Source organism: Cebus imitator, unplaced genomic scaffold (assembly GCF_001604975.1).
Source record: "Cebus imitator isolate Cc_AM_T3 unplaced genomic scaffold, Cebus_imitator-1.0 Scaffold168, whole genome shotgun sequence".
In the NCBI taxonomy this organism is placed as follows: domain Eukaryota; kingdom Metazoa; phylum Chordata; class Mammalia; order Primates; family Cebidae; genus Cebus; species Cebus imitator.
In genome coordinates this window covers 1431981-1447329 of record NW_016107483.1, presented here as the reverse complement: position 1 = coordinate 1447329, position 15349 = coordinate 1431981, and the positions used below count along the sequence as shown (strand labels likewise).

Genomic DNA, 15349 nt, shown 5'->3' with positions numbered 1-15349 from the left:
GATTGTTTTTGTCAAAGTAGGGTGGTGGAGCATATATGATGTAATATTACTGGCTTGATTATAATACTTAGTTAGACCCATATAAGTAAGCCTCCATTTGCACCCTTCACCACTGCTACAAAGATTGGGGGCAAACTGGTCTTATATTTAACTCATTACTCACTTTCTATAGATTACTCAATTTACTCCCCCGCCCCGACCATGCTCTCTATCATTGAAAATCACACTGTTAATCATCTATTTGCTCTATCCAGGTTCCTTAATATTGAGGACTCATCTAGTGTGAGACTCTTCAAAATTATTGTACCCTTTCATTAGAACAAATCTTACTATTTATTCTTAATTGCTAATTCCAAAAAAGGTTTTAGTTATAATTTTTGCAAAGACCATCCCAAATCCTTTCAATTTGTTCACTTCTCTTGCAACATGATATTATTTTATTTTTGCAACAAATACTTAATTACTATTTTGTTCTCTGTCTTCTCTACAAGACGGTAGGCTTCTAAAGAAAGATATGATATGGAAAATGTTCATCATACTTTTCTGTACACAGTGTAATGTCTGCCTTATGATATCTATGTGTATATTAAATTGATTTGAATGAAAAGTACCTCTAAGTAGCGCCAAGAGTAGAATCATTTCTATGGAAGTTAATCCATGATTTCAGTAAAGTATGAAAAGCTATAATGAATAATAATAAAATAAGAAATATGAACATAATCCAAGAAAAAAAATGTTGCTAAGAGGAAAACCCCAATGTTACAGTCCATATGCTTTTACCAATAAAATCACATCTCCATTCCAGTAAATGTCATTCAAGCATGTTAGCATTATTTTTAAATTTGCAAATGCTGTGGGACTACTTTTATAAGGAATACTTTTAAAACTCTCATTGTAACAAGTTTTCAGTTAATTAAATAATGAACGTTTAGACTCAAAAATGACTGCATTGAAAGATAAAAATAGAATGTGTCAGAAATTTGTACAATCATTGTATTTTTCATGGTTTGATCACTCTAATTTATTCTATGTCCTAGCATTTAAACAGTCTTGAGCTTTAGAAAGACATGAGAAAAGTTTCCGCAAGATTTAATTGCTAAGAAAATAAATCATCTACTTCATATTTATTACCTATAAATATGTTTCTAATTTAGCACATTCTCTAATAAAAACACTCCCTTTTACTTAGAAATGTAAGTTAGTTTACTCTTATGTAGGCTGACATAAGGAAATAAATTAAAATCTCTCTGTAGAAATGGAATGTGGTAACATGTTAAGTTTATTGTTGCTGCAGTTTATCTTCTTATGAAGGAATTATATCTGATAGTCCAGTCATTCTCTCTTTAACATTCATTTGTCATATTTTAAAATGTTTTAAAGCAATCATTAAAGCATCTATGTTGCTTTAAGAGAATTTAAATTTATAATAACACTACCCCATTGATATACTGATAGGCTACGTCAAATCAAAACCCCTGTAAAAAATTTAGTAAATGCCAATTCTTCAAGAAGCATTAAAATTAAAAGCCTTACTAATGTTATTGGATTTGTACAATTTAAATCTAATCTAAACTAGTTATATTACGCAGGAAAAAGTTGTATTAAGTGTTCAAAATATCAGTTAAATACCAAATTCATTATTTCAGTGTATTTCTGATCTCTTTTTTTATGCTTTGATGATATGAAATTTGAGTTACTGGACAGGTTGCAGGATCAAAAATTATTTTAAGCTGTATAAAGAACTGTATAAGACCTTTATATTTAACCCTGGCCTTCTTAAAACTGTATTTACATTCACGTGCCCATCTCCTGGTTACTGACACAGAAAGCAGATAAACTAGTTGATCAAGAGCAGAATTGCCCTCACAAACATAACAGATGCAGGATGTCTCCTAAAGAGAAATGACAAACTATGAAAATGTCTCTCATTATATTTTTACAGAACTCTGATGCCACCAAACGATTCTTTGAATTTAGGTGGAAAAATTTCAGTCAAGAAATTATAACAAACTCTGTTCTAAGGAAGGTGCAGAACAAGTATCATTTCTCAATATTCCTTCTTCATCAATAATAAAAAATGCAAGCTTCCAAAATAGTACATGCAATAGACTCTCAAACAAATAATTCACAAAATGTCAAGAATATATGTGTATTTTTTTTTCACATACACAATTATATATACCTATGAAACATAAATGTATGGATTACTCAGTATAGCTCATGCTATCTGGGGCTCAAGAATTATTTCTTGAAGAAATGTACAAATAAATGCAAAATATACTCTCTATAAACACTGTATGTATACATGCAGCAGCATTAACACCAGTAATAGAATGTAGACTCCAAAATCATACTAGCTTAACAAAAATTTACCAAGAAATTTTAATTATTTCAACCTTTAAGTATAAAAATTTATTTCAGTTCAGCAATGAAAGAGTAGATTTACCCATGGGTAAATGGACATATACAGATTTATATTGTATATTATCTATAGACATTAATTTGCGTGACATATAAAAATTTCAGGCATTATTTATTGAATAATAGTATGTATAGGGCACATAAAATATTCTACTTTTATTATTTATTTATTTTGTGCCATGATTCTTTGAGGCAGATAGCAATTTTATAGATAAATTCACATAGTAAACAGATTAAGCAATAAATAGGTTTGTCTCACAGAAGAGGCAGAACTAAAAATCCAGGCATGTCCGTAGCCCAGGGACATGCCCTTAATACATATTTTAACTTGTAATTTTCCATCTTTCCATTAAATTAAGAATTACTTTCATATATAAAAATAAGTATGATAAATACATTGATAGTGAGAGAGCCATGCTTTCCTGCTGAAGTGCCTTCATAGCATTAGCTATTCTAAAAAAATTAGAGCTTAAATAACATATAATATTAGCAGGGAGAAATGAACCATGGTATAAATACAATGGAGAACGCGCAGTTCCCCCAAATTTCTATTTATAAAATGTATGACATTAGAATTAAAAAGTTTAAAATTATAAAAGTTATTAAGATATTTATATAGCCCAACACTCTAAGGTACCTAAAAATAAAATATTTATATCAACATGTAGAGTACATAACATTATTTTATTGTTTTCTTTTGGGGATTAATTTTTTAATAAGGTATGAGATGTGATTTCACTAATTTTATTGTTTTTTATATTGAAGTGATTACATCCCTGTATGATATCATAAAATGAACATAGTTTTGTATTTTACTTTGGCAAGTAATGTTACCTAGGTAAGTTGTGATAATGTTCAGGACAATTTCTTCAAAGAGTATTGTCAATATATTTTATTATATGATAATCGCTTTGTAAATTTGAATGCCCAGATTATTGATTTTCTTAATTTTATTTTGATTTTAGTTTGTGTGAAGGCTACAAAAAATGTGTAAAATGTATTGATCTTCTTTAAAGAAAGCATTGACTACCAACATTTAAACAGTAGGTAAGATCTAGATGCCTTACAAATTAAAAAGATAACATCTATTGATCATTAAATTTTTTTCAAAATACAATTCAATTTTTGTTTTTGGCTCATTTTTCAACTATATTAATCTTCGAAGATAATTATTAGCAATTTGTCTTTAGCATCAACCCCAATATTTTCTGTGAAGCATGAATGCTTGTTTTGGTAAAATTTCACCTCTGAGCTTCCTCTATATTTTAGACAATACATGGAAGCGTTTTGATTCAGCAGTTAGGAAAAAAACTTCATTTTGCAATAAATATCTATACTGACAACATATACCTCAAGGACAAGTTTCTGATTATATGAAATAATTATTCTTTGATTTCCCTAAAGACAAAAGGAGAATGAAAGAAGACATTCGAAATTATTTTTCACCTTAACGTCTTGCACTGGCATTTTTCTATCATTTCTTCAGGCATATTTTCTTTCACAATTGAGACTGGCTTTGTTTCCTTTGTCCCCTTTTAAGGATTTTAAAACTGTTTAGCTGCATATTTTATTACAGAAAATTTAAACACAAGTGGAGTAATTTAAATAAGATAAATTCCTGTGTATTCTTCCCCCAGTTGAAAATTGTATCGACATTCTACCATTCATCTCTGATATGGTTTGGCTGTGTCCCCACCCAAATCTCAAATTTTAGCTTCTATAATTAGCACATGTAGTGGGAAAGATGGGGTTGGAGATAATTGAATCATGAGGGCAGGTCTCTCCTGTGCACTTTTCATGAGAGTGAATAAATTTCACAAAATCTGATGGCTTTATAAAAGGGAGATCCCTGCAAATGCTCTCTCGCTCTTAACTGCCACCATGTAACATATGCCTTTCCTCTTCATTTGCCTTCAGTTATTATTGTGAGGCCTCTGAAGCCATGTGAAGCTGTGAGTCAATTAAACCTCTTTCCTTTATGAAATTACACACTCTTGGGTATATCTTTATTGGCAGTGTGAGAACAGACTAATATAATCCCACTCCCTAACATGGCAGTGATGATAAGGATGATGATGCTTATGATGATGATGATTATCAAAGCAATTTTTTGAGGTAGCATTTACATATGTTTAAATATACTGATATTAAATGTACAATTTTGTAGAATGAATTATCTTCCCCATTAAAGGCACACTTCTGTTTATCTGTCTTCCCAGAAATTTCCTTTGTATCTCTTCCCAGAAAATTTAGCCTTCTGAGGCAAACACCCTTCTAATTGTTTCAAATCAAATTATTATTGCCTGTCCTGGGACTTCACATAAATGGAATTATACAGTATGTATTCTTTAGTGTCTGTTTGTTTTCACATATCATTTTGTTTATGAGATTAATCTATGTTTATGTGTGTATCAGTACTTAATTACTTGTTATTAATGAGTGGTATTTCATTCTATAAATATACAGAAGTGTATTTATTTTTTCTTCTGTTGGTATTTGGGATGTTTCCTGTTTGAGGCTGTACATAAAACTGTTACAAACATTCCTGAAAAAAAAAGTCTTTTTATGAAAATATGTTTTTATTTCTTCTTATAGCTACCCAAAAGTGGAATTGTTGGGTCAAAAAATAGGTGTATGTGGAACTTATTATCAAACTGCCAAACCTATTTTTAAAAAGATTAGGTTATTTTCTTCTTAATGTGTGAGATACGGTTTCTACAAATTTTCATTATCATTTATTGTTGTTAGTCTTTGTACTTTTAGCCATTCTGATAAAATTTATAATGAGTGGTATTTCATTGTGATTGTAACTAGAATTTTCTTAACCTTTTCTTGTGCGTTTTGGCCATTTTTATCTTCCTATAGATTAAGTTCATTTCTATTTATTTATTTTTATTATACTATCATTGATTAAAGGAATTTTTAATATGTATCCAGGATACAAGTCATTTGCAAAATGTTTCACAAACATTTTCTTTCAGTTTTTACCTAGCTTATTCAATTATCTCTTCATACGTGTCTTTTGATGACTAGACATTTTAAGTTTTAAAAATCTAATTTATTTTATTTTTTATGCTTCTGTGTCCTGTACAAGAAATCTTCACTAAGAAATAATCTACACTTCCTTTTAAGAGTTTTTATAATCTTAGTTTTTAAAAATATGTGTAATTTATTTCAAAGTAATTTTTGCATACAGTAGAAGATAATGCTCATTTTATTCATATTGATATTCAGTGTTGAAGTTCTATTTATTTAAATGACTTCTGTTTTTCCCCTTGTATTGCTTTGGTGTCTTTATTAGCAACCAACTGACCACGTAATTGTGGTTTTACTTCTGTAATATTTATTCTGACACTGATAATGCTATAATTATGTCAATAGCATACTGTCTTTTCTTTATCGTATATATTTGAGTTGTATAACATGATGTTTTGACATACATATACAGAGAGAAAGATTATTACTACAGTCAAACAACTTAACATATCCATCATCTTACATAGTTACTTTTTGTGTGGAAAGGAGCACCTAAAATCTACTCTCTTAAAAATTTTCAGTATACAAAATAATATTATTAACTATATAACATTATAGTTAACCATATATGTTATATAATGATATAGTACTATTAACTATAGTCTTTATCAGATTTCTAGATTCATTCTACACAACTTTAGTTTGTAATCTGTCACTTACATTTCAAAAAGACCACCAGGAAGACCCAGTGAAGAAAGGGTAGTCTCTTTAATAAACAATGTTGGGCAAACTGGATATTCACATGCAAAAGAATAAATGTCTTACATCACACGCAATCATAAATTTAAAATAGATTATAGATCTAAATGTAAGACCTGAAAACATGAAACTTCCAGAAGAAAACAGGGAATAAGCTCCTTGATATTGGCTTTGACAATGAATTTTTGAACATCACACCAGAAGTTCAGGTGACAAATGTAAAACTAAACTAGTGGGACCTACGTTAAACAAAAAAGCTTCAGCACAGCAAAGGAAACAATTAACAAAATGGAAAGGTGGCTCAGAATGGAAGAAAATATCTGATAAGTGGTTAATAGCCAAAATAGCAAACTAACAAAACTCAAAAAACAATAGCAAAAGATCAAATAACCCAAATCAAAAATGGACAAAAGATCTAAATAAATATTTTTCCAAAGAAGGCATAGAAATGGTCAACAAGTGTATATGAAAAGGTGCTCAACATCACTAAATCATCGGGCACATGCAAATCAAACCCATAATGAGATGTCATCTCACTCTTGTTAGGACGGCTATCATCAAAAAGAGAACAAAAGAACATATTGGTGAGGGTGTGGAGAAAATAAAACTTTTATTATACGCTGTTGGTTAAAAAATGTAAATTATTAGTACAAACTTCATGGAAAACACTATGGAGCTTTCCTCAAAAAATTAAAAATAGAACTACCATATGAACCAGCAATACCTCTGCTCGGTATATATCCAAAGAAAATTCACTGTCTAGTGGAATATTATTTAGCCTTTAAAAATCAGCTATTGCCATTTGTGACAACATGAATAAATCTGAAGAATATTATGCTAAGAGAAATAAGCCACACATAAAGAAAAATGTCATGTGATCTCACTTATATATGGAATATAAAAAATGTCAACTGCAAAAAAAAAGAGTAGAATGGTGGTCAGCAGGGATAGAGAGGGGGAAGAAACAGGGAGAGGTAGGTCAAAGGATACAAACTTGCAGTTCCATAGGATAAATAGCATCTTGTCTTGATTACTCAATTTATTATTGAGTCTTCAAGAAGTGTGAGTCCTCCAGGTTTGTTCTTTTTCATGATCAATTTTGCTATTCTAACCCCTTGTCATTTCAAAAAAAATTTTAAAGCAATTTATCAATTTCTACATTTATGTTATTTGTTTATGGTAGATATTACTTGAATCAATAAATTAATTTGGAAAGGACTTCTATCTGAAATATATTGGGTCTTGCCCACCATGAAAATGGCATATTTTTCTCTACATTTAGATGTTTTTTACTGGTTTCAGAAATACTTTATAAATTTTGATTTAAAAGTTTTGCACAATTTATATTGTATTTATTTCTCAGTATGTTGTAAATTTGATGTTATTATCATTTTTTCATGTTCCAGTTGTTTACCTCCAGTATATAGAAATACAATTATTTCGTACATTCACTTTGTATCTTGAGACTTTGCTAAACTTATTTATAAAATCTAAAAATTGTAGCTGATGCTATATAATTACCGTGTATCAATCTTCTAATATGTGATAGAGATAATTTCATTTCTTTTAAATTATTATGTTTCTCATTACTTTTATTTTTCATTATTCTTTGCTTGCCTGGATGGGTTATTCAGTAGCACATTCAATAGAAATTGTCAGAGGAGACATCCTTGACCTGCCCCTGATCTTATGGTGACCAAATTCAGTTTTCATCACTGAAGTAGGATGAGACCTGGAAGTAACATTTCTTAGTTTTAGAAAGTTTTTTCTTATTTAGCCATAAGTTTCTGTGAGAGTGCTGAATTATGTCAAATGCTTTTTCTGCATTTATTGAATACTCATATGGTTTTTCTACTTTATTTTGTTAATGTGGTGAATTGCATTGAATGATTTTGGAATATAAAACATCCTTTTATTCTGGAATGAATTCTACTTGATCTTGGTGTTTCATCTATTTTCATATATTCCTGGATTATTTGCTTTAAAATATTTTGCTTAGGAATTTAGAATCTGTATTCATGAGAGATCTATACATAATTTTCTTCCCTTGTGATGTTTTTGTGAGCTTTTGCTATCAGGATAATGCTGGCCTAATAAAATGAATTGGAAAACATCTCTCCTCTATTTTCAGTCAGATTTTGCATAAAATTGAAAAATTGTTACAGTAGTTCCCCTTTATCAGCAGGGAATACACTTCAACCCCCAGTATGCAAGAAACCATCCATGGTACTGAACTCAATTGCTACTGATTAGAACACATTTCCGTTCATGTCTTCCACTCACAAATTTAATATCTTTCCTATCTTAACTAAGTATTTATCATGGACAGCAGCCAGAACTTTTGCAGTTTAAGGTAGGACAGCAGAACTAGCATAAATTTCTTTTTCTTCCTCGCAATTCCACAAAGAGATTTGTTCTTGCCATAGGCCTTAGCAAATTCAGTATATCACCATTTTTTTTTCTTTCCTTAAGTTAAGAACTTGCACCTTTTTACTTAAAAGAAGCAATTTACGCTTTCTTTTTGGCAATTTGGATTACCAGCATCACTACTCTTGCTCTTCGGCACCGTTACTAAGTGAAATAAATATTACTTGAACACAAGTACTGTGATAAAATGACAGTAGATCTGATAACAAGAAGGCTAAGTGACTAACAGGCAAGCAACATACACACCATAGAGACACTGAAAAAAAGAAAGATTCACATCCCAGGTGGAAGGGAAATGTACAGCATAAAATTTCATCCCACTACTCAGAACAATGGGCAAACTTACGTGATAGACTGGGTAACTGAAACTCAGGAAAGTGAAAAAATGCTTAAGAGAATTTACTGGTGTATACACCTGTGCCTAGAGTTTCACAATAAAAAGGTTGATAATAGTTAATTCAATTCATGTGATAGATATAAAGGTATTGGTATTTTAATGTTTGATCAAGGAATTTGAGTTACTCAAAATATTGCCTTATATGATTTTAACACATGTATAATTTTTAATCTATTAAAAATTTCTGGGGGAAAGAGTGGAGGCGCGAGCTGCTCCCGGTGGGCTCCCTTCCCCCTTCGGCGACCCCCGCTCTGACCGACTGGTCCTCAAAACGGTGGCGGCGGTTTGTGGTCGTTGGTCCCCGGGATTTAGGACCAACATTTGGAGACCCGACGGGGAACTGTAACCGTGAATGAAGAAAATACTGATGGAACAAACGGATGCGGTAAAGTTCGAACTGGTACTCAGAATGAAGCAGCATTACTTGCTTTGATGGAAAAGACTGGTTGTAACATGGTTCAGGAAAACCGACAAAGGAAATTTGGTGGTCCTCCTCCAGGTTGGGAAGGTCCCCCCCACCTAGAGGCTGTGAAGTTTTTGTAGGAAAAATACCTCGTGATATGTATGAAGATGCGTTAGTTCCTGTATTTGAAAGAACTGGGAAGATACATGAATTTCGACTTATGATGGAATTTAGTGATGAAAATCGAGGTTATGCTTTTGTGATGTATACTACAAAAGAAGAAGCCCAGTTAGCCATTAGAATTCTTAATAATTATGAGATTCGACCAGGGAAGTTTATCGGTGTGTGTGTAAGCTTGGATAATTGCAGATTATTTATTGGAGCTATTCCCAAGGAAAAGAAGAAGACATTTTAGATAAAATGAAGAAAGTTAGAGAAGGAGTTGTAGATGTCATTGTTTATCCAAGTGCAACTGATAAGACCAAAAATCGTGGTTTTGCATTTGTGGAATATGAGTCTCACAGAGCTGCTGCTATGGCAAGGAGGAAACTAATTCCAGGAACATCTCAACTATGGGGCCACACCTTTCAGGTAGATTGGGCTGACCCCAAGAAAGAGGTGGATGAGGAAACCATGCAGAGAGTTAAAGTTCTCTGTTAAGAAATTTAATGATCTCAACTACAGAGGAAACAATTAAAACAGAATTCCATAAATTTAAGCTTGGTGCAGTCGAACAAGTAAAGAAACTTAGAGATTATGCTTTTGTTCACGTTTTCAACTGAGAAGATGCAGTGGCTGCATCTTCTGTTATGAATGGAAAATTCATTGATGGAACAAGTATTGAGGTAACACTAGCTAAACCAGTAAACAAAGAAAACACTTGGAGACAGCATCTTAATGGTCAGATTAGTCCCAGTTCTGAAAATCTGATTGTGTTTGCTGACAAAGAAGAGAGCCACCCAAAAACTCTAAGCAAGCTGCCAACTCTTCCTGCTCATCTTAATGGTCAGCATAGCCCAAGTCCACCTGAAGTTGAAAGATGCCCTTCCCCTTTTTATCCTGGAACCAAGCTTCCTCCAATTAGTATGTATTCTTTAAAATCCAGTCATTTTAATTCTGCAGTAATACATTTAGATTATTATTGCAACAAAAATAATTGGGCACCACCAGAATATTTTTTATACTCAACAACAAGTCAAGATGGGAAAGTACTCTTGGTATATAAGATAGTTATTCCTGCTATTGCAAATGGATCCCAGAGTTACTTCATGCCAGATAAACTCTGTGCTACCTTACAAGATGCAAAGGAACTGGCAGCCCAGTTTACATTACTTCATTTGGACAGGGAACACAATCTCTTCAGCCTGGATCTGTGTAGAAGACTTAGGAGAAAATAAACAGGTCCTTTCTGATGTTGCTTGAGCTTATTCTCCTGCAGTTGATCTCATTCCTGTTGTCTAAACATTAAGTCCCATGACAACATTAACTAGGCATCATTTATAGTATCAGGACAGTATTACAGAAAAAAAAAAAACCTTACCTGTACATTAGATGACCTAATTTCTTTTCTTGCATTCCTAGAAACACCATAATGTTTCTGAATAATGATTTTATTATCACACCCTTGGCTTATTTTGCACTAAAGAGCATAGTTGAGTGTGTGGAAGGTACAGGATTTAAAAATTTGGTCTGTAACATACATACATATAAATATTGCAGTTAATGAAGCAAGGTATTATTGGTGCATAAGATGAATGTTTATTGTGGAACAGCTGTATTTCAAGTATGATTATTTTTAATTGGTTTAATTTTGGATATTTTTCTGTACTACAAGTGGATAATGATTTTTTGAAGTTCATTTAATAAAGGATGATTCATTTTACTGTTTTATCATACCAGTAGGACTTTTAATGTTAAATCAGTATGTTGAGTTAGATAAATGTTTGTAATAGTATTTAAATAATGAATTATTGGCCAGCTAGTTTATACCAAATGATTTTGCAGTCCATGGGTGCATATTTCTTCTGGTTTGCTGCTTAATACAGCTTCAAAAAAAAATATATAAATTCACTGTTTTTTTTTATCTTTTCTTCATGGGCTACACCTTAGAACCAAATTTAAAAGAAGCTTCTTTGTAAAGCAAGAGAAATCAGAGGTTCTCTTTTTTTTATAATCAAAACCCCAAGAAACAGTAGATATCCAATAATTTATTCTGGTTAGATCTCTGAAAGATTGTGTCAGTAAAGGAAAGTTAATGCTGACTGACAAAACTATCAGGATTTGCAGTGCAGTGAATGCTGAAATAAATGTTAACCAGCAATATGGTATCATCAAGATTTCCGATGTTAGAACATTATGTTAAAATGTGATTATTGTTTTATGCTTTGTCTCTTTGAATTAAATTTATGTCCATAAAGATGTGCAGCATAATTGTTCATGTATTTATTTACAGACTACAGTTTCCATCACAGCTCCCCTGTTAGTGCTACCCTCTCTTCTGGGACTCCCAGCATGCCTCTTTATACTTCAAGGCCTTATTCTTACCCAAGCTATCCCTTGTCACCAACAATATCACTTGGCAGCCATGTTAGACAACGACTATGTATCTCCAATCAGGCCTCATTCTACTGAAGAAAATATTGTAAACATTAGTATGAAAATTTGTGTAAATTTGTAGTATGAAAACTTGCCAATTAAAATACCGTTTCATTTTAGAATCGGGTTTGCACATTTGGTTTTAAAAATATATTTATTCAAAAGTACCTAAACAGCTATAATTCAGAAAAACATGGAGTTGTAGAATATATAAAAATGCGAAGTTTAAAAAGTTAGTGGTTTCTCCCTAAAAGTACAGCAAACTACTATTCTTTTTAAACTTTTGGGGTTTTCTTCTAATTCCTAAGTGGGCAATAGAACCCAGTCATTTAAGTTAATTTTTTGCATAATTTTGCAAATAGCATTTCACAGATATTAAAGCACTTGAAGACAATGGTTATAGTAGATTTGATTACCAAGGATCACTATCTGTATTGGAGATTAGAACAATTATATGACCAGAAGCATCTGACCATTATGTAGAAAGAAATGATGAGACAAAAAGATTAAGATACAAATTTTGTGCAGTATTAAAGAAAAAGCAGTCTACCATTGTGGCCCTTGAAAATAACTGTAGATATTTTCGTTGTTAGACACAAATTATAATTTTGCAGTTAATGTATTTAAGGATTTTATAGTTATACTTTGTGTTTTGGTATTCTTTGTATTGTTATTTTAATAACAAGTGTTACGGGTTTTTATTGTTGAAATCATGTGTTAATTTTTGTACTTGAATTCAATTTTTGACATTAAATATATGATGCTTCTAAAATTTTTAATAAAAAAATTTCTGATATTGATAATTTATATTTTCTCTGTATTTTTTCTTGACAGTCTTACCAGAAGTTTATCAGTTTTATACAACTTCTAAAACTCAGCATTTGGTTATGTCAATTTTCTCTGTTTTCTTTTCTTCTTCTATATCTATGGATTCTTTTTTATGTCTCCCATACGTCTGCTTTAAGTCCTTGAGCATATTTATAATATGTTAAACAGTTGTTTTAATGCCCTTGTTTGATACTTCCATTTCTTTGTCTTTTTTGCATCTGTTCTATTAACTGACATTTTTCCCTGATTATAAACCACATTTTCCTACTTCTTTCCAAATCTAGATATTGTGAGGTTTGCATGTGAAATATTATTAATTTTATGTTATTATTTTTAGTTTTATTTTCTTCCTTTGAAGTGTGTTGGATGCTGTTTTAAGTCACTTACAGAGCCTCTTGATTTTTTTGAGATTGGTTTCAACACTTTTTAAGGGTGGATCTAGATTAGTCTTTTTCTAGCACTGGTTTAGCCCCATGACTAACACCCTGAGAACCAGTTTCATATTGTACAAACTGTGTAGTTGTATCAGGGCCTAAACGATGAGAGGCTCTGCACTTGGCTTAATCCTCTACTATCACTGTCTTGAAATCCTTAAATAACTTTACATCAAATTTGTGTTTTATGTAATCCTATCTTTTTGGTTGCTGTTTACAGCGGGAGAGAACCCTTACTAACACTGGGTTCTCCAGCAAAATAGGAGAAATTGGATAAATAGTGATATATACATAGATGGAGATGTATTATGAGGTATTGACTCATGCATTTATGCAGGATGAGACACCCCAAAATCTGCTGTCTGCAAGCTAGAGGCCCAGAAAAGCTTTTCATATAGTTCAGTTAAAGCACAAATGCTTGAGAGCCAGGAGAGCCAATGTCTTAGGGCAAGAGAAAATGAGTACCCCAGCTCAAGAAGAGAGTTTACTCGCTCCTCTATTCAGGCCTTTGATGGATTGAATGATACCTGTCCATGTCAGTGAGAGGAGTCTTCTTTACAGAGTCAGCTGATCAAAATGCTAATCTCTTCTACAGACACCCTCACAGATGCACTCAAAAATAATATTTTAGCATCTATCTGGGCATCTCTTAGTCCAGTTAAGTTGATACATAAAATTAACCATCATAGTCCCATAAGGAGTCATAGAACTCCTTCATATGAAATAGCAGAAATAAGTAAGATAACATGAACAGATTGAAGGTTATTTTTGAAATGCAAATACACATTTTAAAATTAGAAAATAGAAATTATATATTTTACTTGTTTAATACTGCTGAATTTTGAAACTGAAAATTTCTACCTTTTTTTGCACAAAATTGTTATTGTCAGCTCTTTCATTCCTTGATGAAATTTTTGTATAAGTTTTAGATATTTAAAATTATAAGTGATATTTAATATTATTCAGTTTATTACAGGAAATAAAATTACATATTTACAGAACACATATTTTCTGTTATATGTGTTATATATTATTTAATTTATATTAGTACAAAAGCTCTAATTATAAACAGATGCAAACACCTGTAAGATACCTAGACCTATCCTGTAGATATTTGTAAATTTCTGGTATTCAAACATTGCCCAATAACTTTCATTTGAAGCTCTGCACACATATTGAGTAGTAATAGTGAAATGTGAATTGAATAATGTTATACTATTTACATACAATTAAAAATGAAATTTTTTTTTTAAATTATTCTACGAGGCCAGCACTTTGGAAATATAATTCAGACTAACATTTTAGGTTTAGGAACTAATTTCACATAGAAAACTATTCCACTTTATTCTTTTTCAGTATTGTTTCCCAAAAGCACAGCTTCCATAGAAATGAACTTATGAGTCTCCTTGCAGATAAATTTCCCAAACAAAGGAATGGCTGGGCCAAAATGCCAATAGTGTTGAAATTGAGAACTTCTGCCACGGTGTAAGTTATCCTATGGATTAAAAAGGTCAGAATCTCAGAACAGATTTATCAAGAAAGACCTGTTCACCAATTCACTGACTCTATGCACTAGAGGGGTTCAGAGGAGACTCTCTTTACTACAGCTGTGAGAAATATATTTGCTAGAGGAAATCCAGTATCCTTGAAAAGCTATGTGGTAGCTATTTATTTTCTGTATAGCAGAAATGACCAGGGGAACTGCTGTTATCAGAATAGCCTTCCTGAATTCAGTGGGGACGATGAGAATCCATAGCGGCAGTGACCAAACACAAAGAGTAACACTTAATTGCCAAAGAAAGATGGTTACCGTCATGGCCAAAATAATTGAAGCCAGCATTGTAATATTTTGGCCTGCCTAAATTTTGGCCAATTTAGGCAAATTAATCTTAATGTTTCTAGAGCTTAACTAGATGGAAAATCTAATAAAGTTTTATTTAATTTATATTAGTACAAAAGCGCTAGGTCTGGTGAACAGAAGTCTGACTTGTGTCACCCCACTAGAAAGTACGTTTTTAAACTAATTCAGTTAGGAGTTTATAGCCAAAAGCCTTTAAATAAAAAGGAGCCAACATTATCTTGAGGATATACTGCTCTAATGCTAAAAAA

The 15349-nt window shown here is 31.7% G+C and overlaps 1 pseudogene; it reads left to right on the top strand.

Moving 5' to 3' along the window:
* Positions 1-201: 201 nt before the first annotated feature.
* Positions 202-10919, top strand: LOC108315082 (annotated as a pseudogene).
* The last annotated feature ends 4430 nt before the right edge of the window (positions 10920-15349 follow it).